The 26,218-nt window shown below is 53.6% G+C and overlaps 1 protein-coding gene across 1 annotated transcript in view; it reads left to right on the forward strand.

The window, feature by feature from the left end:
• Nucleotides 1-16,725, forward strand: part of STK35 (serine/threonine kinase 35) — a 42,358-nt gene extending 25,633 nt beyond the window's left edge. The window contains exon 4 of the mRNA XM_024559404.3: nt 12,128-16,725. The gene's annotated coding sequence lies outside the window, so the exon portion shown is untranslated. The remainder of the gene's footprint in view (nt 1-12,127) is intronic.
• Nucleotides 16,726-26,218: the final 9,493 nt, after the last annotated feature.

Consider the following 26,218-nt stretch of genomic DNA (forward strand, 5'->3'; position numbering starts at 1 on the left):
AAGTCACTCCTCTAGGCCATGGTTTTCTCATCCAGAAAACCAGAGTACCCAAAGGACCACCCTTGGCCCCCTCTTCCCTAGTCCCTGAGCCCTGGCACATGCGCGGTTCCACAGTGGATGTGGCTCTAGGAGGGGACTCCTGGCTTTTACCTGGTTTCTCCCTTAGTGAGGATGAGGTGAGGTTCTGTGGCTGCCAGCCCCTGAAAAAGGGCAGAAGAGAGCAATCAAACCTCTCATGGACTCCCCTGGCCCTGGGGCGGTGGGCTTCGAGCTGTAGTAACAGTGGGCATCACAGGTGAGCACCATCAGGAATAGCGGGCCCCTGCGGTAGGAAGGGAAGTTTTTGAGGCAGCAAGGTTTAGGGAAGCGGGCAGCCACAGGACGCACAGAGAGGGCCTAGGTCCCCATGTGAAGTCGTAGACATGGCTTTGAAGCAGGCTAGAAAACCTCACTTGTTCATCCCACAGGCAGGTATGGAGCACCTGCTGTGTGTCTGGCACAGGCCACAAGAGGAAGCTAACCCCTGACCTCACTCCATTCAGCCCTTAGGCATCTCTCTGAGCCTGGGAGTCCTCGTTTATCAGATGGGTTGCTGACACTTACCGATGGGATTTTCATGAAGAGTCCATGGAGAACGAATGTAAAGCCAGCCTAGGAGCGTGGTAGGCGCTCCACAGCGGTTGAGTCCCGCCATCCTTTCATACCAGTTTCGGCCATGCTGTTAACAGCTGGAGGTGTTGTCTCATAACGGGTGCGGGTTCGTGTGCTTTCCACCCCATCCCCTCCCACCCCCCCAAAGAACACGCTTCCCAGAGGGGCCTGTGAATTTTGCATTGATTGTGTGTATGTCGTAGGTGCTGGCAGTATGTCAGTGAAACACCAGACGGGGTGGGGTCCCTCTCTTTGAGGCATTTATTTATTAATTTGAAGATTTTATTTACTTATTTTTAGAGAGGGGGAAAGGAGGGCAAAAGAGAGGGAGAGAAATGTCAATGTGTGGTTACCTCTCACGCTCCCCCTACTGGGGACCTGGCCTGAAATGCAGGCGTGTGCCCGGACTGGGAATTGAACCAGTGACCCTTTGCTTCACAGGCTGGCACTCAATCCACAGAGCCACACCAGCCAAAGCTCTTTGAGGCATTTATACCTCAATTCATGTCATACAGGGAACTACAGCTCCAGTTTTAGGTGTGTACAGGTGAAGGAAATAGAAAGACGGTCAGAGGAAGTCTTTCCGAGAAGGGGGCATTGGAACTAAGACCTGAAGGACGAGGCCTCTGCCAAGGCGAGGGGCAAGGACTGGCAGGAGCAAGGGCAGCAGGCACCCGATAACGCCGAGCTTTGTAGATCGTGCTAAGTCATTGAACAGTGGCTTTCTCCCTGATTTCCATGTTTACAGGATCACTGTGGCTCTGGTCGGTAGGATGAGGAGAGGCGAGCCTGGAAGCCGGGGGCCCGGTCAGAGCTGCAGTTTTCCAGGTCAGGGTGGATGGCACAGCAGAGAGGGGGAGGTGAATATATGGTGCAGCTTGGTGGCTTCTAAAGGGCTTGCCAGTGGACTGTTAGTTTAGGGAGGTAAGGAAGGGGTGACCCAGGGGTACCCTCCATTCTTTGTGGCCTGAGTCACTGGGCAGCAGGGCAGAGCCGTTTGAGAGAGTGAACGCTGCAGGAGGAGGTCTTTGGAGGGCGTTTGGTAAGTTGTGGGTGATTGTCTGGGTCTTCTTGAAGGGCCATTGAGTCCCAAATTTGGGGCCGAACATAGGGTGCCTTCCCAGACTCAGAGTGACCTCCTGGGACCCAGGGCCGTGTTCACAGCCTTCATTTGATGGCGAATCTGTGTTTTTGTTCTTCCCCTTGTAATCAGCTTCTCATTAGGCGACTGATGTTTCTAGCTCTCTGTCTCCATTTGCATATGCTATAATTATGTCTCAAGAACATAGCATGTTGCTGTTTGGTGTTTACTTTTGCTTCTTAGAGCTGAGAGCCTGTGCGTGTGCCCTGTCACGTGGGTAGGATGGGGGCCCTGCCAAAGAGCGGCTTCCTAGCACCGGCATCTGACTCGTTTCTTTTTTCTTAACTGGTTATGTAACATCAGGACCACTTACTGGTTAAAAAATTGATTTTGAGAACCGCTTTATTTTATAAATTGGGAGGACCTTTTTATTTTGGATTAAGGAAAGGCGGGGGTGGGGCGCAGACCTCTGGTTCCAGTTGCCTTCGAATTTCTAAGTGCAAGTACCAGGGGTGGCCCCGCGGCCTTAACTGGACGTTCACCCAGTGGAGTAGGGGCTTCAAAGCCAGCCCCTCAGCTCAGCTCTCCTTCCCCCCTTGGTTTGAATTATGCATAGGGCGCAGGGTGGCCGCCGGCCCCACCTGCCTGTTCGCCACATCTGCTCCCCTGGCACCCAGGACAGTCGAGGTCTTTCTGGCACTGGTTTATTAGCAAATGCTCGCCAAGAGCTTCTGCAGCTTGCTGGTGGTCTCGTTTGCACTCTGTTTGTTTCAGGGTGGGAATAAGCCTGTGCAGCCTCCAGTCTTTTTGCACGTGGGGTGGGGAGGGATGGACCCCTCTCTCCCCCTGGAAGTCACTGAGCTCATGTTATTTGCCAGACTTCATTCATACTCTCCCCCTTCTGTGACTGTGTTGAGTCCTCGTTTGTGTGCGGGTGTGGTGTCCTCCCCACTCCCACTCCAGAGAGGACATGGTTTGCCCACTGGGGGCCTGACTGGAGCTCTCTGGCGCCGCGGCCGTTTTCACGAGCATCTGAGGGTAGGTCCCATTCGCAAGTCTGCGGTGGCACAGGACTGTCCGGCACTCCCACGAGCTCACAGAAGGGAATGTGGGCTTTTTGCTGAAGAAGTAAGTAGTGGCAACGTGGAGGACGTGTGGCTTAAGATGGCCCTGGAGAAGGGAGAGCAGATGAGGGGACGCAGCGTGAGCGAAGGCAGACATTGGGCGTTTGTGGAAAGAGCGGGTGTGGAAAGCCGTCTGAGTTGGTTCCCACAGAGGCTGAAGTGGGAGAGCAGAACAGCACGACGTCGCCAAGAGCCTTGAATGTCAGCCTAAGGGGATGAACCTCACCCTGTAGAAAAGGTGGGTGGGGTGGGGTAGAAAGCTGTATTTTTGGCAGATGAGTCAGTTGCAGTGCCGGGAGACATGTCAGCCCTCGGCGGGGGGCCAGAGAGATGAGATGCCAACCTGCCAGAACCAGCCTTCAGGAGGTGTGAGGCTGCACAGGCGCCTTCCCGAGCCCGGGGAGGGAGAAAAGGCACCACGGACTGGGGCAGTTAGGAACTCTGCGCCTCTGTGTTGGTGCCAGGACGTTGAGAGACTTGCTTTTGAACCTGATGTGCTGAGGAACCTAGGTGTCCATCACAGCTTTCAGTCACTTACCAGCCGGGTGACTTTGGACAAGTCGCCCAACTTGCGGGGTCTCGTTTCCTTGGCCAGTAACTGACACTCACTGAACACGGACGCTTACTGTGCTGTTGGAAGGACGGAATGTACAGGAAATACAAAGGCCCTGATCGCTGCGTGCAGGGAGAGCTCAGTCGTGGTGGCTCTGTGTGTTGCCCGTGTCCTGTTGTTGCCAAATCCTCATAGGCCAGTCATCCATTTTCCCTTCATTCTGAATAATTTGCTGTGCCCTTCTTTTCCCTAAGAGAGCTCCAACCCCCCCCCCCCACCCCCCAGCAAGTGCCCCCAGTGAGCCCCCCTCGGCGCAGGGGGCTTTGGGCTGGTTGCTGTGACCAGAAGTCCATATGGTCTCTTTTGGCCCAGACCCCTCGGGGCGTGACCTTGTGTGAGTCTTTCCTTTTCTAACCACAAACTGTCCTGTCCCCAGATGGGAGAGTGACTTCTCTCCTTTAGCAGTAGCTGCACCGTAGACCGTTTCCTCCTGGCAAGGGCCCACAAGGAGAGCTCCCTCGGGAGCCCAGCCTTTCCCGGGAGCCCTTTCTCTGCTGATCACAGCAGCCACACCTGAACCTCGGTCTCTTTGGGGGCCAATTGAAGCAGTTAGCAGCTTTCATTTCATCCCCACTCTTAATAGGTTGAGGAAGGGAATTAGTTAAGGTCTCCCTGTAGCCTACTGCTAATTACTAGGGCTGTTGCTGGAGACAACCTTCCCCCTTAGTTTGTTTGGAGTGAGTCCCACCAGGTACCACCATGGCTGCTAGGGGAAGGCACCACCCCAGTGCCCTAAGGGCTTCTGTGTATGCCTTCCAAGGCCGGAAAGACCAGCTTTTAGTGGCCTTTCAGTAGGTGTGACAACTAGGGGTGCGTCCTGCTGATGGTGGGTCGCCAGAGAGACCAAGTCACTAAATCTTAGGTCTTGCCCCGTGATTCTTATTTTTGTGCATTTGGCAAACTTAAATACTAGCATTTTGGCAGCACACTCCAAGGAACTAAAAAGTTTAAAACAATATTAAGCAAGTTAGCAACGGTGACAACATGATCCGCCGTTGGCTCTAGTCTGTGTGGAACCACTCACGGCCCAGACTGAACTGCCAGGCGCACTTGGGGTAAAGCTGACCTCTGTGTGCGTGGCTTTGAGCTCCACCCGCTCCCTTCCCCTCCGTTAGCCCGTCGCGGCTGCCACTGGCCTGCCCGCTGTTTCTACAACAGTGTGTGCCCTCGTTGTGGTAAGTGGGCCACGCTCAGCTGGCACGGCAGAGAGCCTGGCTCCTCTCAGTGGCCTTTGTCTGCTTTACTGGGCTGTCAGGGGGAGGGACGTCACCCTCCCACTGCTGGGAAGGGCTCTGGTGCAGGGAGCTGAAGTTGGCCGCCCTGCACACAGCACTCCCCCCCACCACCCTGGTCCCAGCCCCGCAGGTGCTGCCGCCGCCTTGGTCAGGGCCCTTTTGTGCTGTTTCTGGTTGGAGTTGTTGATGATGAGCCTACAAAGATCCTCTTGGTTCTCGGTATTCCTTGTGTCACAGGCCCTTCTCAGAATCTGAATTTTGGGGATATTCTCTCAGAAAAACGCACGGGACTTACACTCTGTGCTACTTCACGTGCCTTCACAGGGGTTGCAGACCTGTGCGTCCTTGGAGTTAGAAGGACCCCAGGTTGAGGACTCCTGCCCTGGTCCTAAGCCTCTGCTTGGCACAGGAAGAAGTGCTGTCCCCTGGGAGCCAGGTTCCCCACCCCCCTGCCATCACCACCAGGCAAGACCCCTTATCATTCAACGCATTTTACTTCACTGGCTCTCAGTAGGTTGCCGCCCTTGGGTTTGTGCTGTCACGACCTGGGAGACAGTCCACGTCTCTGAGAAATCTGGACACACCTTAAGCAGGTGAAGAGGGTGTGGAGGATGGGAGGGCTGGCTTCCTAGGCAGAGGCTGGACCCCTGGCTGCGAGGGATGGAGCTCAGTTCTTCTCAGGGCTGCCCCTCCCCCATCGCCTGTCTCCATGGTAGGGGAGCCAGCCTGCCTGCCTGACAGCACCCCAGCCAGGTCTCCACCACTGTCTTGTGAACCACTTGTCAGCCAGGGAGAGCTATTGGGCATTTTTACCACCTTGCAGGGGTCAGGCCTGGCAGGAGGCCGCCATGGTGGGTCTGTAAGATCTGGGCGAGTCCACCCAAACCCATGTCTTCAGTCCTAACTGCCCTTCTCATTGAGCTCTTACTCTGACTGATGGAGGCTCCGGGACATTCTCTGAGGCCAGGCCAGCTCCAACTGGCCACACCAGTATTTCAGGCTCCACATGAAGCAAACAGCTTTCCCCTTGAGGGCGGTGGGGTAGAGAGAAAGTGAGGGAAGGAGTAGTGGAGAGAGCTGGAGTGGAGAGGGAGCCTCCTGGTTCTGCAGCTGGTGCCTGTGTCATGGCAGGAAAGCCAGTCACCCCCATGTGCCTCGTGTCTCCCTCCCAGCTCTGAAGGTGAAGGGAGGGGCGTGGCACAGCACAGCCTGGGAGGAAAATACCACTGCTGCTGAAGCCTGGAGACTTGGCCCGGCCCTCCCTGCCCCTGAAGCAAAAGCAGGGATTTTCATGACCGTATTTTTATGTTAAAATCCCATCACGCTGATTGAAGGATGCTGCGAAGTTCATAGATTAATTTTTTATTTCTGTGTACTAGCTCCCAGTTCCTACTGATCACCCAGTATTGGAGTCCCTGTGCTTGGCACCCTGAAGCCTGGAGAGAGGCAGCAGACTGCCCGGCCTTCAGGAAGCTTGCAATTAGGGGGTGGTAAGCGTGGCACCCACAGCATGGTTAGTGGGGAGCCTGTGGTCATTCTGTGCCTGCTCACTGGAGCCTGGCTCCTCAGGGACTGCTTCGTGGGAGGAGGTGAGTGCCACCTGAGCAGATAGGGGACAGGTTTGGGGACTGGGATGGGTGGGGTGTGTGGCCAGATCAGCAGTGGCCAAGGCCCAAAGCAGAAAGGCTGCCACCTCGAGAGAAGACTGGCCTGTGGCCGAGTTGTCTGGAATTTTTGCCTGAGCCCAAGATGATTGTGAGGTCTGGTTTTGGTTTGGGTTTTTTGGGTGTGATTTAAAGCCTCTGTCACAGTCTTTTAAGTCCAATAGCCCCTGTGCGTGTCATTGTGCCGACCGCAAATGCTGCCCCTGGGCTACACACCCTGCGAGGCAGGCGTCACCTTATGTTGAGTTGAGAAAGCAGGCTTGGGGGCCCTGGCTTGGTAAAAAGGTCAAAGCTATGATTGGTAGAGCTGGGACATGCGCTCTAGGTCTCCCTGCTCCAGAGCTCATGTCCTTGGCAGAGCACCCCCTCTTTGCCGTTCTGTGACACACGCTCTCTGAAAGGTGCTGCTCTCATCCCCAGTTGGGGACCTGCTCCTAGATTTCTACCTGGGTTTGGTCTCTTGGTCAGGGCTCAAAAGACCATAGCGCTCCCTGACCTTCCCGAGCGTGTGGCTGCCCTGAAGCGCCTGGCGGGTGTGCTCTGATAATCTGTAAGCTTTTGTGTCCTGTTGCCTCACACCATGCCCCTTCTGTAGGCCTGAAGATGGAAAATGCTGTGACCCCATTTGTCACCTCTACCCCATGTTTCCTCCCCTGACAGCAGGACCCCCGTACGCCGTGCCGAGGGCCGCTCACAGCGCAGTCCCTGGTTCTGCCCCGTTCCTGGCACCGCTGCCGCTAGCTCAGCCTTAAAGGAAGGATGCATCAGAAAGCTTGGCTTCCGTCCCTCTGACAGATTGGAATTGACAGTGGCGCTGGGGCCACTGAACTCCCCAAGGGCTGACATGTTCATAGCTGAGTATGAAAAAGCCAGCTGCTTTGTTTGGTGTGTTAATAAACAAGTGAAGGATGACTCATTTTGAAGCTAATCCTATTTATAAGGAGACCTGCCCTCTGTGACCTGGAGATTACCTTTGCCTCTTTACCTCCGCGGCATGATAGGCTGAAAATTAATACCTGAGCCTCGGTTCGTTAGTCAGTAGAATGGAGAGAATTCCTACGTGGTCCTTTGTTTGGACAAAGGAAGCATAAGGAAGCATTGCATATTAAGTCTTGCATGGTGTCTGGCATATCAAATGTATCAGTAGCTACAGTGATGATATCACCCACAGGACTGCAGGGAGAATGTAGGTGAGGGTAAGTTCTTGGCCGCCCACCCAGCAGTGCCGCAATTTGAGTTCATGCTGTGCTTTGGTCTACGAGCACGCCAACCAGATGGCTTCATTTCAGTGTGAGCCCACTGGTCCCCAGCCCCATCACCGCTTGCTCCTACCGCAGCTCTCCCCAGCTTGTGGTCTCCATACTCACTGCCAATGGCCATAGGGGAACAGTTGGGTGCCCCAGTCTCCTTGCACAGACCAGACAAGTGCTTGGCTAGCAGAGGCACTTGCCAGAAGGCTCCTCACTGCCTGGTTGGCACCGCATCCCTGTTTCTGCTCTGGACGCCAGACCTGTGTGGAGGTGCCTGAGCCAAGCCTTCTGGGAGCCTTCTTCCAGGTGAATCTGTAAATGGAAGGCTTACATGGGTTTTAACTCTGAGTAAGCTCTTCTTGTCTCAGTAGGAGGGGATTTTACATTAAAAGTGACATGTTAAAAGCAGGAGCTTTGGACTGAGACAGACCCAGGTTCAAACCCTTTCCTCTACCACTTACCGCCATGCAGATCTCTGAGCTCCCGTTTCCTCGTCGCTAAACGTGGAGTGCCTCCAGCTCCTCCCTCAGAGGGTTGTGGAGTGAAGGGAGGCGGTAAGTGTAAAACACTTGGTCCACTCCGCAACGCGGTGAGTGGAAAGCAGCGTAGGAGGGTTGACGGTTGCATGACTGAGTCATCACACATGAAGCGTTCTGTCTACATAGAACATGCCTGGCACATATGAAATACTTGACAAGTGGTTGCTGTTGTGATGATTACAGAGGAATAAGGAGGTCAGATGTGCGGAGGGAACTGGTCCGAGAGCTGAAATAAGACAGGGCAGAATGGGCCAACACACCTTCCCCAGTCGCTGACACCGTTGCCTTTCAAGACCATGTCAAATGCAGGCCGTTAGGACCGCTGGCCGAGCCGGCTTCGAAAGCACTGAACGAACACTCATAGTGGAGAGACTTTGGGCAGTGAAGGGGCTGCAGAAGTTTGGGTTCGGTGCCGGTTCTACTGCTCAGCAGCTGTGATGTGGGTCAGACTGCTCCATCCCGCTGGGCCTACTTCCTTCTTAAAATGTGCAAATCCCCCCTCATCAGATGTGATGACCGGGAAAGTGAAAGACGGAATGTGCTGCTGATGCCACCTCTAGGTCCGTTTGTGCTCAGTGGGTGTGGCTTAGCCCTCAGCGGGCCTTCGCCCTGTGGACAAGCTTTCAGTGGGCAAGCACAGGGCTCTGGTCAGAGATAGGGCTTCCACTAAAGACCAGGCAAGCCCTGGTTGGTGGATGCTGGTAACCGAGCAGTGAAGCCCAGCAGGGGCGGTCCGTTCTGGGCTGAAGTGCGAACACCTGCCAGGGCTGGGGCCTAGGTCATTTACAGTTGCTCCAAGTGCCTGGGAGGGCCTGCCAGTGCTTCAGCCCGAGCATTCCTGTTCATAGCTGTAGAAGGGGCCCCCCACCATCTTCCAGTGACGTTTCTGTCACTGGCTTCCTGGAAGGCTGTGCCTTCCTTAAAGGGAGACAGGAGAGAGACTCAAAAGTCCAGGTCATCTCCATGGAAGAGAGAACCCTCTCCTTTCCCTGTCCCTGCCCACAGAGTGAGGCCGACAGCCCTTCCAGGAGGGCCGGAACCAGTGCCAAAGCTGGCAGGAGGGCAGGAGAGCCTGTGGGAAATGTCAGCCTTGGTTCCTGGCAGGGGACCTGGTGATTCCAGCACATTGCCCGTGGTGTCTCAGGCGCTCTCGCAGAGTACCGTGCTGCGGGTTTGACCTTCCACCATCACGCTCTGTCCCGCCAGTTTAGTGTGTAGAAAGGCACTCTGGCTTCTGAGTCTCTGCCTCCTGGGCCACACTGCCTCTGCTGCCGGTGGCCGCCCTCCTGTGGCTGATCACCCTCTTGAGGAGGTTGTCTTAGCTTGGTTCCTACCAGGGGAGGGAGGAAAGAGGTGTTGAAAGGTCGATGTAACTGGTCCCAGAGATTATCTGCGCAGATCACACACGACCATACAATTTACCAGGCTTTTCTTGTCACAGCGCACGAGGACTTAAGAGTGTCTTGGGAGGTGCGGTCTTCCCCACGCTCTCCCTTCCCCTCGTCTCCTGGGTGCTCTGCTTGTGTCCGCTGAAAGCACAGGGTGAAGGCATCCTGAGCAAAGCCGGAGGTGGGGCGGCCGCTGGGTCATCACGGACATGCCTGTGACCATTCTATTTCTACGAGTCAGAAACTGAGGTTCAAGGCCACCATTGGATTTTTGTTGACGGGCAGGGAAACAGAAGCAGCAGAGGAAAAGGTTGGACCTGAGAAATCCAGGGTTTTCTTTCTGGTGCCTTTATCACTCGTCCCTACTTTACCCCACACACAGACGTGGGTCACCTCCCCAGTGCAGCCGAGGAGGGGGTCACAGCCTCACCTCTGAGGTCTGACGGATGGGGAGTTCTCTGCGTCCCCTGTGTGAAGAGCCCAGAGAAGCCGCGGGGCTGGTTCCCTGGACTGCTCGCTGCTCCGCGGACCTTCTGTCGCAGCTGCTGGCCCTCCTCGTGGGCTGGAGTACGCAGTTTTGTCCCTTACGGAGTCACAGTGCCACGTGTGCCAGTACTGAGACTACAGAGGAAAGCGGGGGGAGAAGAAACACACCCCTGACAAATGCAACAGTGTGGTGTACTTTTTGCCGGATTTCCTGGTACTGGAGGTTTGTGTTTTACGTAGTTACGGTCATGCTGTGTGCCGCAGAGCTGCGCCGCCTACTTTTTCCCACTTAACCCAGCAAAGTGCTCCTGCCATAGTGTCGTTCGAAATGCCACACAGCCTTCTCATGTCCTCCGCAGATATCATCGAGCGGGTGGGTCATTTGCTTAAACCTCTTGTTTGGGACTTGTGGGTGGTCGCCGCACAATCTAAACGCACTCAGCATCTCCATGTAGTCCTCCTCATGTTCGGGGCGCTCGGTCAGGCTGCATCTGGTGGAATTATGGGGTCTGCAGGTCCAAGCACGTCAGAGGCTCTGAAAACACGCTGGCAGATTGCTCTCCAGAGGCTTCGCTGCGTGCCCCCAGCCTGCTGCAAGCAGCGTCGGCGGTTCAGTGGCTGAGGGCCACAGTGAATCTAACAGCATTCATTGTTTCTGGTGGGGACATTTGGCTGGGAGAGGATGGGCACATTAAGTGCGTCAGTCCTTGCTGTGGGCCAGGTTCTTTTAGTTACTCCCACCACTCCTCAGAGGAGGAAACTGAGGCTGACAGGACATAAACCGTTGGATCTCATTGTACCCCCTGCCCCTCGAGAGGACTAGCCAGGACCAGAGGACGAAGGCCAGTGTTGGCAGACGGCACGGGCTGCAGGTGACGGTGGGACATCGCTGGGCTGGAAGGGCGCGCCCCTCACACTGCAAAGAGCTTACAGAGCATTGAAGCCAATGAGGGGATTTCGGGCGCACGACCAAAGACTTGTCTGACTCAGTTCAGGGGGAGAGTGGGCACCTCGAAGCCCTAAGATGAGTTACGTGACTCTCGGACAGGGCGTTGCTGCCCTGGGTGCCACCTTGCCCAGGGCAGGGCTACACTTAGCTCTGACCAGGCTCAGGCTGGGAAGGCTGGGCTGGGGTGCGGGTGGGCCCAGGGCTGACCTCCGCAGGGGCTTGCCGTTAGGCCTCCACTAGGACAGGTCCCTGAAGCACAGGTGGCTTGTCTTCTTCCTGAGGCCCAGCACCAAGGTGATTCATTCCCAAATAATGGCCAATAATAACGGAACTAGGCACTGTTCTAAGTTTTACATGTATTAGTTCATTTGGTCCTCATAATAACCTGTGGTTTAGGTACAGGTGACAAGACCAGGGAACAGAGGACCAGGACTTAAATTTGTCCACAGCCCAGAGGCAGAGCCTGTGGACTCAGCCACAGGTTCTGGCTTCAGAACCTTGGTCCTGACCACGGCAGCGAGGGACCCACCCAGCACACGGCTCTGGGCCCAGCGCTGCTCCTGGTGGTGGGACCCTGGCCTCTCCTGACACAGAAGCACCTTGGCTGTCCATCTGGTACAGGTTCTCAGAGGCCCGAGCCTCACTTTCCCTGCCTCTTGAAGTGGGTTAAGTAAACTCAGGAGAGTCGCTTTGAAGTTCCAGGGCAGCACAGTTAGAGAGGGAGGCGAACCAGGGCCTCCAAGGCCTACAGGGACAGACGGCTAGGGTCTGGGGGCCTTTTTTTTTAAAAAAAAAAAACAGTGCAGGTAGCCATTAGACACGCACTGGATTCACAATTGGAATTGTTTGCCCAGCCTCCCAGCCAGGGTCTGCCCCTCAGTCCACGCGACCTCGGGCATGTTACTTAGGCTGCACCTCCGCTCCTTTATCTGAGTGGTAGGAATGTGTGACTGCAGCAGGGTGGTAACGGTGAAGCTCAGCTGGCCTCAGATAAAGTGTTTAGAAACCTTCTCCTCCTGCCCCCAGCACATGACAGCTCCGAGTTCACCCGGTTTGGGTGCTGGCACCTGGCGGGAGACCTGGAGCTTGGAGGCACCCCAGGCCCACTGACCCAGCGTCCACTCGTTCCCTGCCTTCTGTCTTCCAGGTTGACCTCGGGACCCACAGTCTCATCCAGTCTCACAGAGGACGGCAGAGGGTACAGGTGGTGGCTCGGCCGCTGGCGACCTCCCGACAGCTGGATCTCCAGCAATGTGAAGCTTTTGTTTCGGTTTTCCCCCTTCTTCAGTTTTGCTTAACTTGTTTTATTTTTTGTCTTTCTCTTTTATTTCTCTTTTCTATTTCTTTTTTAATTTAAACGATTTAAGACTTCAAAAGAACAGAAGCTGTGCTGCGGACAGGCACCAGTTCCTTTAAAGAAATGTAACATGGACAAAGCCTATGTATAAGTTTCATTTTTAGTTGTTTTTAAGGGTTTGGGGAGCTATTTTGTTTTTGTCCTTTATTTTCCCTTTTACCCATTTCTCAGTTCCACTTACAACACCTCCTTTCCCCTGGAGAAGGCCTGCCTCTCCATGGAGAATGGGGGGATGTCTGCTGGCATGGGGGGCATGAAGACAGAAGGAGCCTCTGGGCCACCCTTCCACCAGATGCAGAACTGCCAGGCTCCTTGGTGGGCTGCTCCTGGCCAGACCTTGGGTCTTGGATAAAGAACCACCTGGAACAGACGACACCAGGGTTTGGCCCAGAGAACTCAAGAACAAAGCTCTAAAACTGTGGGCGTGTTCCCTTTAAGCTGTTGGAAACCCCAGGCCACACCAGGACTTCCAGTGGTGGGAATCCATTCCATCTACTGCCCTTTATAGCCCTGGTCTGTGTGGTGGGTGGCAGGGGCTGGGGGAATGGGACAGAAGGTGACCATCTCCCACTTCCTGGCAGTTGAGCGGTCAGCCCACCCCAGCTCTACAAGCCCACCTTTCTGTCAATGATCTTCCTCCCGAAAAAGGTCCCCAGGAACAAACTGCCGTGCCAAACCTCTGCCTGGGGCACCGCTGGGTCTTTAGCAGGCACCTGTGAGCTTGACCCCTCACCTCCCGGCTCCTGCATCATCATCTTCCCACATGGGCCTGCCAGACACCAGGTCGTCACAGAGGCCGCCTGAGCCCCTGAGGTCCAGTTGCGACCATCGCCATAAGAACTGGGTGGCCTAGACCGGCTATTGCTGCAGTGCAGGGCGTGCCCTCTGTGCCGAGTGGCATGGGTCACTCACGGTGCCAGCGTCAGGCACCGTCCCCCTCACCCCAGGGACGTACTGCTAGGTGCTTGCTTTCGGTGTCAGTGTGTCTGATGGGAAAAGGAGGGAACTGCCGAGAGTAGGGAGGTGACGGGCCGTCCCATGTGGCCTGTAGGTGCCCGATTGCGGGTCAGCCACCCCAGAGCTTCCGCAGCTGTGCGCCCTCGGACCCCACCAGCAGTGTCTGTCAGTGTGTCTTAGCTCCTGCGCTCTGCAGCCCTCGCAGGCTTCCCATCCCAGCACCCTGTCCCCTGTGCAAGGACAAGGGCGGGAGCCCGTCCTGCACTGTCCCTCCTCACCTGGGCACACTACTTTGGCTAGTCCAGGAAAGGGTCTTTGGGAAGGGGGAGAAGTTCTTCCTTTGTGTTTATTTTTGTTTCTTGTTTTCGCAAACCCCTCACAGGATCAGTAGGGGAGATAGCTGGAGAGAACATTTGTGTGTGGCCAGGTTGCGGGGGCTCTCCCCCCACTGCAGCAGTCCTGGTCCTGCTGCTTGGGGGGCTTGGGAGGGGCGGGCACCGCATCAGCTCACACTTGGCAATATGTTTGCTCACACTCAGCCTTTTCTCAAGCCCCTCAGATATTGAGGCTTCTTCCTCCTGGGCAGTTGGCTGTGGTTGGCGGGATCCAGCAGAGCTGCAGGGGGTAGCCGGGCCCTGTCCTTCCCCAGCTGAAATCCTTCGTGGTCACCTGTCTCTTGGTTTTTCTGACTTCTGTGTATACTCAGCTGCAGCTGGGAGGTTGGGAGCACAGCATCCCCTAATTGCAGAGCACACTCCTCGACCCCACCACCCCGCCTCCCCTTGGGCCAGCTCTCTCTCCCTACACGAGCAAATGGGAAAAACAGTCCCCAGACTTAGCACCCTCGACTCTCCCTGGCTGTGGCTCATGCTCTGTCCCTAGTGAGGGCTCAAGCCTAACAAGTTATTTACCGTTTGCTTCTTTTTTTCTCCTGCCCTCCCCAGGTGTCTCAGCTCTGCCTGAATGAGGTCTGGGAGCGCGGTACTCCCCCTTGGTTATTTTTCCTGGCACCAGAGTATCCCCTGTAGGTCCTGGGATGCCCATACCTTTTGGGTGAGATGGGCAGCCTGGGAGCAGTCAGCTTCCACACAACCTTACCTTGTGGGACTCACAGCCCTCCTTCCCCAGCTCCTGAGGGCCCGCTCCTTAGCCCCCAAGTGCCTCTCTCCCCCTCTCCTCCTCCCTCCTGCGCTCTGCTCTCTCCACTCTGTGGGGCGGAAGCACCCAGGCAGCTTGGCGGGGGTGGGGAGGGGTCCGCACTGTTGAGTGCTGGCTCTGCCCAGTCAGTGGACTAGCCCGTGTGGCTCCTGCCATCTTTCTCAGCTACTTGCCACCTGTCCCCGCTGTGGTCACCTTCCACACCTCTTTCTGCCTTTTCATCCTCTCCACCCGGGTCTCAGGCCTGGCAGCAGCTCTGTGGTGCATCATCTCAGTGCCACCAAGTTTGTTAAGCTTGTCCAAGTTCTAGAAGTTTCCACACCTTAAAATAGTCATTCCCTCCTCCTTCAATCTGTGAAAAGGGTAGCCTGTTGGAGGGAGGGGCTGGGCCTCAGCCCTGTGGGTGTGAGCTCGGTTTCCCCCTAAGTGAGAGGAATCAGCAAGACGGATCATAGTGCCTTATTCCATTGCCTTCCCCTGACCTCCCTTGGAGTATGTTTCTCCCTCCTTACTTGTGTTCATCTGTCTCTCAAACTCTCACTCCCATTCACAGATAGCCGCATGGGAAGGGTTAGGCTCCCAGCACTCCCTCCACCATCCCTTCCTGAGGGTTGCAGCCAGGCACACCTCGCCATACCCACCACCAGGGCACTCTAGAAGCTTTAGCTGAGGATGGAGAAACTGCTTCCGACAGGTGCACTCTGCCTCTTACTACCTAGCAGATCCCTGCCTCTTACCTCTAGCCAGGAGGATGCCACAGTCGGTTCATCCAAGACCGGTTCCATCTGGCCCCCTCCTGGGCACTAGGAACTAAGGTCACGGGCCTCAGCCTCATCTCACCCCAGAGGCATTGGGACAGGAGGATGGGAATTCTCACCTGCCCGTATGTGGTTTGCCCTTGGCAGCTGCCTTTCTGAGGGAGTGTATCTTGTTTACTTGAGAAATAACCCTGTTTACAGCCAGAGGAGAATCGTGCCCAGCAGTAGGTGGAGACTGGCTCTCGGGACAGACAGGGCCTGGCTGCCTTCATGGCACTGCCCCCACGTGGTGGCCCTGGAGTGAACGAAGGCAGAGATGGCGGGGGCGCTCTCCCTGCGCTCCCTCTGCTCCCCGACCCAGCGGTGCTAGGACCACTCGCCACCTTCCTCACGGCCATCTGGCCCCTGGACATTCCCCACCTCTCATTCCTTTCCTTAAGATTCTCGGCTCCTTAACATATCAGTCACCTCCTAGAGAACCAGTGTTGGAGCAATAAGATGATTTTTTTTTTTTTTTTGCTGGAGTCTGTTTATAAGAAAAGGAAAAGAGCTGACATTGTGGGACTCCTCTCCATGCTGTTGGCTGCCTTAGGAAGCGGATGGCTGTCTGGGTTTCAGCATCGGGGCGTCTTGGAAGCTTGGGGAAACGAGTCTGACTCTGCCCTCACTATGTTCATGTCCCCTGGGCCTCCAGACCCGCCCTTCAAGTGTGCCTCCCACCCTTGATCCCGCTGTGCCCACACTCATTGGGGGTCTGGTGGCTCTGACTCAAGTGGGGCCCTTGGGTTATTGCCCTACCTGACTCCTTTCCCCGCCCTCGGTCTGCCTGGTGGTCCCTAGACGGACAGCTGCTAGATCTCTTAGGAACCGGCAACCTGACTGCAGCCGAGCTCGAACTATTCAGGGCTTCAGACTGCTGGGCCCCGGGCTGAGGCCCAGTCTTGGGGACGACACAAGCCCGTCTCCAATCCTGCCCGCCTCAGCTTGGAGAGGGGGGGTGGGGCACGACTGGGAGATGTGACGTGAGGGTTGACTAGTGTACACATCCACAGCCATCAAGAGACGAACCCACTGTCATCGGCTGCCTGAAGCACGCCCCCCCCCAAGATTGTAGGGGGTAACAGGAGGGAGTTCATTTAGGGACTTTTTAGAGATACGTACCCCGGGGCCTCTTGCCGTCAGAGCCAGGGGTACGCCACCATGGTTTAACCGCCATGGGGCCATTTCCGTTGGGGGGAGCTCTAACCCAGGCTCAACATTCGTTTCAAATACTAGTTAATAGGTCTGTTTTCCTTTATTTTCTTTTTTTTGCACAGAAGCTGGTAATCTAGGACCTATGTGTGAACAACTTTATATAAGTATTTTTTGTACTTGGTTTACTTGGGTTGGTATGATACATTATATTTAAGTTCCTCGAACACTGTGGATCCCCCTAATATGTATGAATGACTGAGGCTTTGTAAATTAAGGGACGTTTGTGTGAATAAAGTTATTTGATGGGGTCAAAGAGCTGTATGTGGTTTGAAAACGAGTGTGGTTTTATCACCACCTGTTTGGGAAAGAGGAGAAGCCAACCTGTGTGACAGTTCTCCTGTCCCCTGTGCCTGGTCCCAGTGGGTGAGCAACATGAGAGGAAGACTCCAACCAGTCTTCGCACGCCGCATCTGGGAGCAGGCGCGCAGACCAGGAGCGTCCCTCAGGGGGGCAAGAGTCCACCCCACACCTAGTGCCCTTCACAGGGGTCCAGACCCTCAGCCAGCAGGGTGGGCCCCTCCTCCAGACACCTCAAAGGCCCGTTCAGCCCCAGCACTGTGCTGCTCCAGTTCTGCCCTTGGATTTTTAATGTTGAGACAAGGTCTCCAAAACATAGCAGCGAGAAGTTGGGCTCAGAAGAGCTGCGCCAGGCGGGACAGCTCTGGGCTGAGAAGTAGCCAGGCCGAGAGAGCAGAGGGCTCTAATCAAGCGAGGCCATGGGGGTGGGTCTGGGGGTGGGAGGAAGTACATACGGCCCATCTCCCTCTGCCTGGCCGACAGAAGCCACATTCCCTGAGGAATGAGGACTGGTACTCATTAAAAGCCAGGTACTTCCGACACCGCCACCGGGCCTGTGTGGTAGGTGTGGTGTGAGCCCTTGTGCCGGGGAGGACACAAGCCCAGGGGAATCCAGGGTACTGGGTGAGTGGATGCTGAGCGCTCTGGAAGAACAGGGACTTCCGCCACCTGTGACTGAGCAGGGGATCCAGTCTCGCTGCACGTCCCCTTCCTCGAGCAGAATGGAGGGGAGAGCTGCTTTCAGTGCAGCTGAAGGTTAAATAAGACCCAGCACTTAGTAGGCTCTCAATGAATGATTCTATAGTTTTCTTTAACCAAACAGGGAGGTTTGGGATTCTCCCAGGCCGCTGAACACTGAGCCCTGGCCCCTGGCGTCCCACGGCCTCGGGAAAGCTCATCAGTCTGTAATAGTAAGAGCTGATGTTCGGCATGGGGCTCACCACTGAGGTCTTTGCTCAGGAGACCTGGTAAACCCAGGAATCAAAACTGCGGGAGGACAATCGGGACTTTGGATTGTGCGTTAGAGAAAAAGATAGGACAGGCTTCCTGCCTAATCTGAGCGAACAAGCTGCATTCCAGGCCCAGGCTTTGGTGTCCAGTGCCTGCTGGGGTGAGGCTTCTGCAGAGGAGGCTTCTGTGCCCAGCCTGTGCAGCAGCCTGGAGCTTGGAGAAGGACGGCCCACAAGTTTGCTATTTTAACAACTTTGTTGAGATAGTTCATCCTTTTAAACTGTTTATGCCAGTTGTTTTTAGTTTGTGCAGAGTTGTGCAATCATCACCTAATTCCACAACATTCTTATCACTTCAAAAAGAAGTTCATGCCCATCAGCAGTAACTCCTCACCCCCTCCCCAATGTGCACTCCCAGGCCCTGGCAGCCACAGATAGACCTCCTGGCCCTATGGGTTTGCCCATTCTGGACATTCCATAGGCATGGAGCCACACAGGACGTGGCCTTTGGTGTCTGGCTGCTTTCACTCGGCGATGTTCTCAAGGCTCATCCACGTCACAGCAGGTATCGGCGCTTCGCTCCTTTTTTATTGCTGAGTAGCATTCCATTGTATGCAAATACTAGATACTTATCCATTCATCAACTGACGGACATCTGTTTTTCCCCCATTTTTGTCTGTTATGAGTAATGCTGCTATAACATACACAAGTTTTTGCATAATTTATGGGTGTTTATTTTTTCCATTACAGCTCACATTTAACATTTTGCATTAGTTGCAGATTAGACCAATGTTTTTAATGCCCTTGGACACATAATGTATCTAGCAGTAGAATTGCTGGGTCAGTCATATGGTAACTATAATTTTTTGAGGAACAGCCCAATTGTTTTCCAAAGAGTCAGCACCACTTCCTGTTCCCACCAGGAATGTGTGAGAGTTCCACTTTCTCCGCATCCTTGCCAACCCTCGTTACTGTCTTTTTTTATAGCCGTCCTGGTGGGCGTTACAGATGTCTACATCCTGATACTATTAATAGCAGGCAACGGGAGAATAACGCCACGGCTGTGTAGCCCAGTTGTTAGAGCATCGTCCCGACACTGCAAGGGTTTCATCCCCAGTCAGGGCCCTTACAAGAACCAACCAAGGAATGCATAAATGAGTGGCAAAACAAAGTCGGCTCTCTCTCTTTAAATGTTAAAAAACGGTATTTAAAAAGGTAGGGAAAATAACAAATCGGTGCTTTAGCCACGATTCAGTCACTGATCCAGCAAGTATTGGATGCCTAGCAGAGCTCAGAGAACACAGACCGGCTGTACTATTTACTGGCTCTTTGACCTTGAGGCAGGCCACCTTTCTGGCTTCATTTTCTCATCTGCAAAGTAGTCAACATCCACGTCATAGGATGGTTGGCAGGACTAAAGATTTTCATGCAGAATCCGTGGGGGCACACCAGTGAGCATTCACCCCGTGCCCTTGGCACCATGGAGTTAATGAAGGCAGGGTTCAGAAAGGAAGGGGCTTTGAGGGGCTCTGCGTTGGTTTTGGGCGTTGGTGATGAGGAACTAGGGACGCATCCCTGTAACAGGGTCCGTTAAGTGCCAGACTCAACACAGATGAGAGGGGTGTGCCACCCAGGCCCTGCAGGGAAGGGTCCAGTGTGCCTGGAGCAGGCCTGTGTCCAGTCCATTGGAAGGAGAAGTTAGACTTCCAAGACCTCCCTCGCTGACTTTCCCCTCCTGACCTGCTGCCATCTGCCCATCCAGCCTCTGGCTTTGTGGGTAAATGCACACTCCCGGCCAATCCCAGTGCCTGTGAACCAGACAGACCCTGCTGGCAGGAGCTCCAGGTCCAGAGGGGGAAGGGCTCAGGAAAGGCAGGGATGTCATCATGGCCTGCTGGGCCTGAGAGAGAGAGAATCTCCAGCAGCTGTGGAGCGAGGGTGTAGTGGAGACTTGCTGGAGGAATGAGTTCCGAGACCCACCCTCCGTCCAGCCTGATGCCTGGCCAGGGCCCTGGCCCTCTCCAGGCCGTGCTGCCGCCCCTCAGTCTTCAGTGGCCTGCCAGACTGCAGCGGGCCAGACACACTTGTGTTCTGCTAGCCTTTCCACTTGGGGGGTGGCAGCATCTCCCTGCCTCCTGGGAGATCTTTGCCTGTGGCATTGAGACCTCCACCCTCTACCCCTAATTCAGCCCCCACACAACAGAGTTCCTTTTAAATCATCAGAACAGATCATGGTGCAAAACCCTCTATAGAGTTCCACTGCACGTAGGATATCACCTGGACCCTCCACTTGGTAAGACCCCATTCTCCACCTTCCTCCTGCTTACTCCTTAGGCTCTACCCTCCAGCCACCATGGTCTTGTTGCTGTCCTTTATGCACACACAAGACATTTCCATCGCAGGGCCTTTGCGCTGGCTGTTCCCTCTGCCTGGAATGCACTACCTCATTGCTTTATATCGGTGTCTGCTCGCACACCCGAGAGGTCTTACCTGGCCCCCGACTTTAAAGAAATACCTCATCACCATCGCTGTCTCTTAGACATGCGTTATTTTTCTTTTTTTTCCTCTTAATTTTATTTTGTATTGGTTTCAGGCGTACAGCTTAGTGGTTAGACAATAATGTACTTTAGTTCCCTAACTGGTACCATACATAGTTATTGCAATATTATTGACTATATTTCCTGTGCTTTGCTTGCATCCCCATGACCATTTTGTGTGCCAATTTGTGCTTCTCAGTTCCTTCACCCCTTTCACCCAGCCGCCAAGCCCCCTCTGACAACCACCGATTCGCTCTCTGTGTCTACGAGTCTGTTTCAGTTCTTGTTTATTTCGTTCTTTAGATTCACATCTAAGTGAAGTCATATGGTAGTATTTGTCTTTCTCTGACTTATTTCACTGAGCATAACACCTTCTAGGTCCATCCATGTTGTCACAAATGGTTAAGATTTCCTCCTTTTTATGGCCAAGTAACTTTCCATTGTTTAAAAGTGCCACAGCTTTTTTTACCCACTCATCTACTGATGGGCACTTGGGCTTCTTCCATAGCTTGGCAATTGTAAATAACACTGCAATGAACATGGGGGTGCATATGGGTTTTTTTTTCAAATTAGTGTTTCAAATTTCTTCAGATAAATCGCCAGAAATGGAATTGCTGGGTCATAAGGCAGATCCATTTTTAATGTTCTAAGGAGACTGCATACTGTTTTCCACAGTGGCTGCATCAATCCGCATTCCCCCAAACAGGGCACCAGGGCTCCCTTCTTGCCACATCCTCCCCGGCACTTGTTGTTTATTGATTGATTGGTGAGAGCCATTCTGACAGGTGTGGTTTTAATTTGCATTTCTCTGGTGATTCGTGACATCGAGCATCTTTGTCATGTCTATTATTCTCTATATCCTCCATGTCCTCTTTAGAGAAGTGTCTGTTCAGGCCCTCTGCCCATTTTTTAATTGGATTTTTTTTTGGGGGGGGTGTTGAGTAGTATGAGTTCTTTGGGTAAGTAAATTTTGGGTGTTAACTCATCAGATGTATCATTTGCATATAACATTATTTTTCATTTTTTTAAAGATTTTATTTATGTTTAGAAAGAGGGGGAGGGAGGGAGAAAGAGAGGGAGAGAAACATCAATGCGTGAGAGATGTTGCCTCTCACATGCCACCAACCGGTTCCACAACCCAGGAATGTGCCCTGACCAGAACTTGACCCGGTGACCTTTCTGTTCCAGTCAGGTGCTCAGTCCACTGAGCCACACCAGCCAGGGCACCTTATTTTTCTTTACAGCACTTACCACTAGCAGAAAGTTTTACATATTACATACATATATATGTAATACATATAGGAGTGTGTGTATATATATATATATATATATTCTACAAACATATACATATACATACCGATAAACCCACCGTAAGTTTAAAACATCTTAAGTTGAAATGCATTTAATACACCTAACCTATGGAACATCATAGCTGAGCCCAGCCTCCCTTAAACATGCTCAGAATACTTACATTAGCCTATAGTTGGGCAAAATCGTCTAACCCAAAGCCTACTTCATAATAAAGTGTTAGATATCTCATGTATTTCATTGAGCACTGCACTGAAAGTGAAAAACAGAGGGGTTACATGGGTACCGCTTGTGCACCATAGTAAAGTCAAAACCTCTGAAGCCGGGCCGTCATACATCGGAAATTTCAATTGTATTTAAATCATCTCTCTCTCCTCGCGCAGTGCCTGACGTGGCTCAGAGTAGGCATTCAGTATATATTTATTAAGTCGATGGATGAGAGCACGTCTTGTCAGTTGGAAGAACAGCCCCTGTGGAAGGGACTTGCCCGGGAGCCTGCAGTGGGTGGGGCAGCAGCCCTGAGACAGGAACCCAGGACCCCCGAGCCCCGCCCGCCCTCGTGGCCTGGCCTGCAGCGTCTCCCCATTCCTGAGGGCTAGCCGCAGCCCGACTCACTCCCGTCAGCCCCTGAGAGGAGGAATGAAACCAGCTCCTTGAGAAGGAATCACCAGCTGTGGGCAAAGATACTATTGGGCTTTGATTTCTTTCATCTGGAACAGTGATGCGCAAACTTTTTCTGTTAAGGGCACAAAAGCACCTGCTCCAGGCTTTGCAGGCCGTGGGCCCCTGCCGAGGCTTTTCCACTTGGCCATTGTGACACCTGAGCAGCCGTAGACAGTAGGTAAACAGATGAGCGCGGCTGGGTGCCTGTAGAAGTTTATTTAGGGACACGGAAATTTGGATTTCGCATAACTTCCACCAAAGGGTCACACAATATTATTTTTCTTTGACCGTTTAAAAATGTGAAAACCTCATACCCAGAGCAGTGTCTTGGGCTTGCTTCTGTGAGCTGGGCCCGTGGTGGACAGCATGGCCCCATAACTGATGGATCCAGGTCAGGGAGGTGTCCCTGTGTCATATGGCAGGTCCATAAAGGTCATTGGAGGATATGGCTGGCGAAGCAAGAACCGGGCCCAGAAGTTCTGCTTTGCCTCCAGCTGGTCTCTTGGTCACAGCTCCAAATAATATATGTTCTTGAAGCTAGAAGCAGCAAAGCATGAACAAAGAAAAAAAACAATTGTAACAGGATTCAAGAAACTAGAATCCAGATCCAGCATAGCCTCCTGCCCCCTGGGAGGGATGTGGCAAATGCTCTGCTCTCTGGGCCAAATAGTGCAGTGCATTCTGGAATCAGATGGAAGGGCTTGGGCTGCTGCTTTGCCACTTACAGTCTTGTGACCTCAGCCTGTCACTCCCTGAGCCTCCGCTTTCTTACCTATAAAATGGCAACAATACCAGTACCCACTTCATAGGTTTTTCTGAGAATTAGTGAGGTAATGCATGTATAGTATAATCCATAGCACAGTGCCTGGCATGAAGCAAATTACCCACAAGGGGTAGTATCTCTTGATAATTTTTTTAAAATCCTCACCCAAGGATGTTTAGAGAGAAAGGAGGAGGAGAGAGAAAGAGAGATGTGAGAAACATTGATTGGTTGCCTCCCATACACACCAAACCAGGCTCAAACCTGCAACCTAGGTGTGTGCTCTGACCAGGGGGTCGCACCCATAACCTTTTGGTGCAGGGGACGATGCTCCAGCCAACTGAGATAGGGCTTGATAATACTTTTTAAAGGGGAAAACATCCTTTGAGATACTTCTGAAAAACACCAAACAAAAAGGACTCGAAATATAAATACTGTTAAGAAATACTGTACATTTCATTCCCCTCCAGGGGTGTCCCGATACACAAAAAGCCCTGAGAAGTCGTGTAGGAAGTTCTGTTTCCCGAGCCTCCTGGACCACCGTTGCCTCCACTTTGAACACCTGTTCACCTCTCCCAGTACTGGTGTTCTGGGGCAGTCGCTGAGGGCCCGCTTTGGGAGATGCTGAATGAGATTGTCTCTGCAGCTCTCGGATCCTGACTCCCTGTCAGGGGGCTTCAGCCACCCCATCCTGTTGCTCATGGGGCTGGAATCACTTTCCCGTTGCAAAGCCTCCAATAATTGCCTCTGAACAGTCTACCGGTTCCTTGAGGGCAGATCAGAATATGAGGAATTTAATAACCGTGGACTGGTCCCCCGCCAAAATGCTGTGGGGCCCTGGCCCAGACGACTGCAGTGCGGTGAGAACACAGAGAGCCGTTGCCCCCGCCAGCAGCCCAAGGCCACTGCCAAAACCCTCACATTCCTGGTTCCCACGTTGGCAGAGCGCAGCCACCCTCCTGCTACTGTTTACCCAGTGCAGGGAGCAATTAGCGTTCCGCTGGGAAGCACCTGTAGGTAGCAGTTCTGCACGCAGGCCGGCTGTGGGGCTGCCTGGGCTCAGATCAGCTTTGTCATCTGTCGAACAGGGAAAACTACTGCACCTGCGTCTGTGACAGTTCGGTGCTGCTGCTAAATGGGAGACCCTAAATGACATCAGACGGGACAAGGAAGAAGTAGGTTTCTCTGTCCCCGAAAAGGGCGAGTGAAGGGGGCCGTCGAGGGCTGTTGTGCTGGTTACAGGAGGTCACTGGGACCCCATCTCCTCTGCCTTCCAGCTCCAGCCTCGTCAGCAAGTAGCTTCCATCTTCGAGATTACCTCCTGGTCCAGGATGGCTTCCAGCATGTTCTCCTCATCCCGGGCAACAGCACAAAAGGCAGAGGAAGAAAGAGAGCTTGCCTCCTCTTTCTATGGAACCTTCCCTGCAGCCCCACATCTCCCTTCCACTTACGTCCCCTTGGCTAGAACTTAGCGCATGGCCACACCGATGCCAAAGCAACGGGGAAGCAGGGCAGTGGTCCTGTCACTAAGTTGAGGGGAGACTTGGTGTTGGGTAAGGCAAGTAGCCACTCTGCCCCACAAGTGTGCTTCTGGCATTCTGATAAAGATGGATTATTGTTATTAATAATAGCTCTGCAGACCTGGGTATAAAAAAAAGAAATAAAGAAGCAAATTAGCCAGAGGGGATCCAGGGCACCTTATTCGGAGCTGGGATAATGGCACCTGTGTGGTGCAAACAGCAGAGCTACCTGATGCTGGGAGCATCGTAGACTTGGGGTCTTGTCTGCTGGCATGTCGTGTGTGTGTGTGTGCATGTACACACATATCTGTATGTGCGTGTGTGTACACACACATCTGCATGTGCATCTGTGTGCCACAGCCTCCTGTGGCCGGAGATACAGAAGAGATGGGGAAAGAGCCATGTTGTGGGGATGGAATGGGGTCTGCAACACAGTCCCTGGTTTAGAATCCCAGTTCTGCCACTTGCTGTGTGATGCTGGCCAATTTACTTAACCTCTCTGGGTTTCAGTGCCTTCATCCCTAAGGTGGAGATGATAACCACTATCACAGGATTATTCTGAGGGTTAAATGAATGACTGCAAATACAGTGCTTTCAACACTGAAAAACCAGCCCTGGTTTCTTCCATGGGCCCATGGAGCTCCTTGACACCTACTTTGCTTCCTTCCTGCCCATCCTGAGCGCTCCCTGAGCACCTGCTATGCTGGGCACTGGAGATTCAAAGTGCCTAGATGAAATACATCTAGACATGATTCCCTCATCATTGGGATATTTCCTGAGCCCCTACTGTGTGCCAAGCTCCATGTCACAAGCTGGCGGTCCTGGAGGAGACTGGGCAGAAAGAAGTGTGCAGTTTGGAGTGGGGCACACAGGACATTCCCGAGAACTCTGGCTCAGGCGAGATGGAGCTAAGGGGCTAAGAGACATGGGGTCTGGTCCCAGCTCTGTGGGTGGGATGCAGCCTGTGGGCATCCGTGTCCCACAATTCTAGACAGGCAGCCAGGCCAGGCCTGTGGATGGGGCCTGGGAGAGGAGGCCACCTGATTCCAGCACAGAGAGATGGTCCTTTATTTTCCTGGGTTGTCAGATGAGTGGTAATCTGGGAACAAAGGATGATCAGCCACGGATGCCTGGGCAGCTGAGCCAGTTGCCCTCACCCCGGAGCCCAGCCAGTTCTCTGCTCTCAGGGCCCCAGACTTGCTTCCCAGGGCTGAACCTTTGACCCCTTCCCTACCCTATCCTACTGTTGAGACCCTCACACTCCCTCCCCAGCCAGCTTTGGAGAGTGGCTAAAGTGGTAAGTCCTACCCTCCTGTTGTTAACTTATTGCCTCAGTTCCAAGGGCTCCTTCAATATGTGCTCTCTGATAAGCAACAGAATTCCTGTAAGCATCTCTCCTTTCAAGTGAGCATGATGTTGAGCTCTCAACAGAGGACCCTGGAGGGACGCTGCAGGAGGAAAAGGCTTCCTGCAATTTCCAGCTCTGGGTGAAGGGTTTGCAGTGGATCCTCACCTCAGTCACAGGCGCAAAACACCTTCGGTCTGCGACCTTGCAGTCTCAGCCCAATGATGACCTTTCTGCAGCCCTTCCAACACCAAAGCCTCTTCAGGGCTTGCACATAGTTGCCTGTGTGCTGGAGAGTCTCACAGAGCCAGCAGTTCTCCCTCTGTAGGTCCGTGTGTGACCCTGGAAGCCTGAAGGCCTCCTACCCTGCTAGT

The sequence above is a fragment of the Desmodus rotundus genome, chromosome 6 (genome assembly GCF_022682495.2).
Source record: "Desmodus rotundus isolate HL8 chromosome 6, HLdesRot8A.1, whole genome shotgun sequence".
Lineage (NCBI taxonomy): Eukaryota > Metazoa > Chordata > Mammalia > Chiroptera > Phyllostomidae > Desmodus > Desmodus rotundus.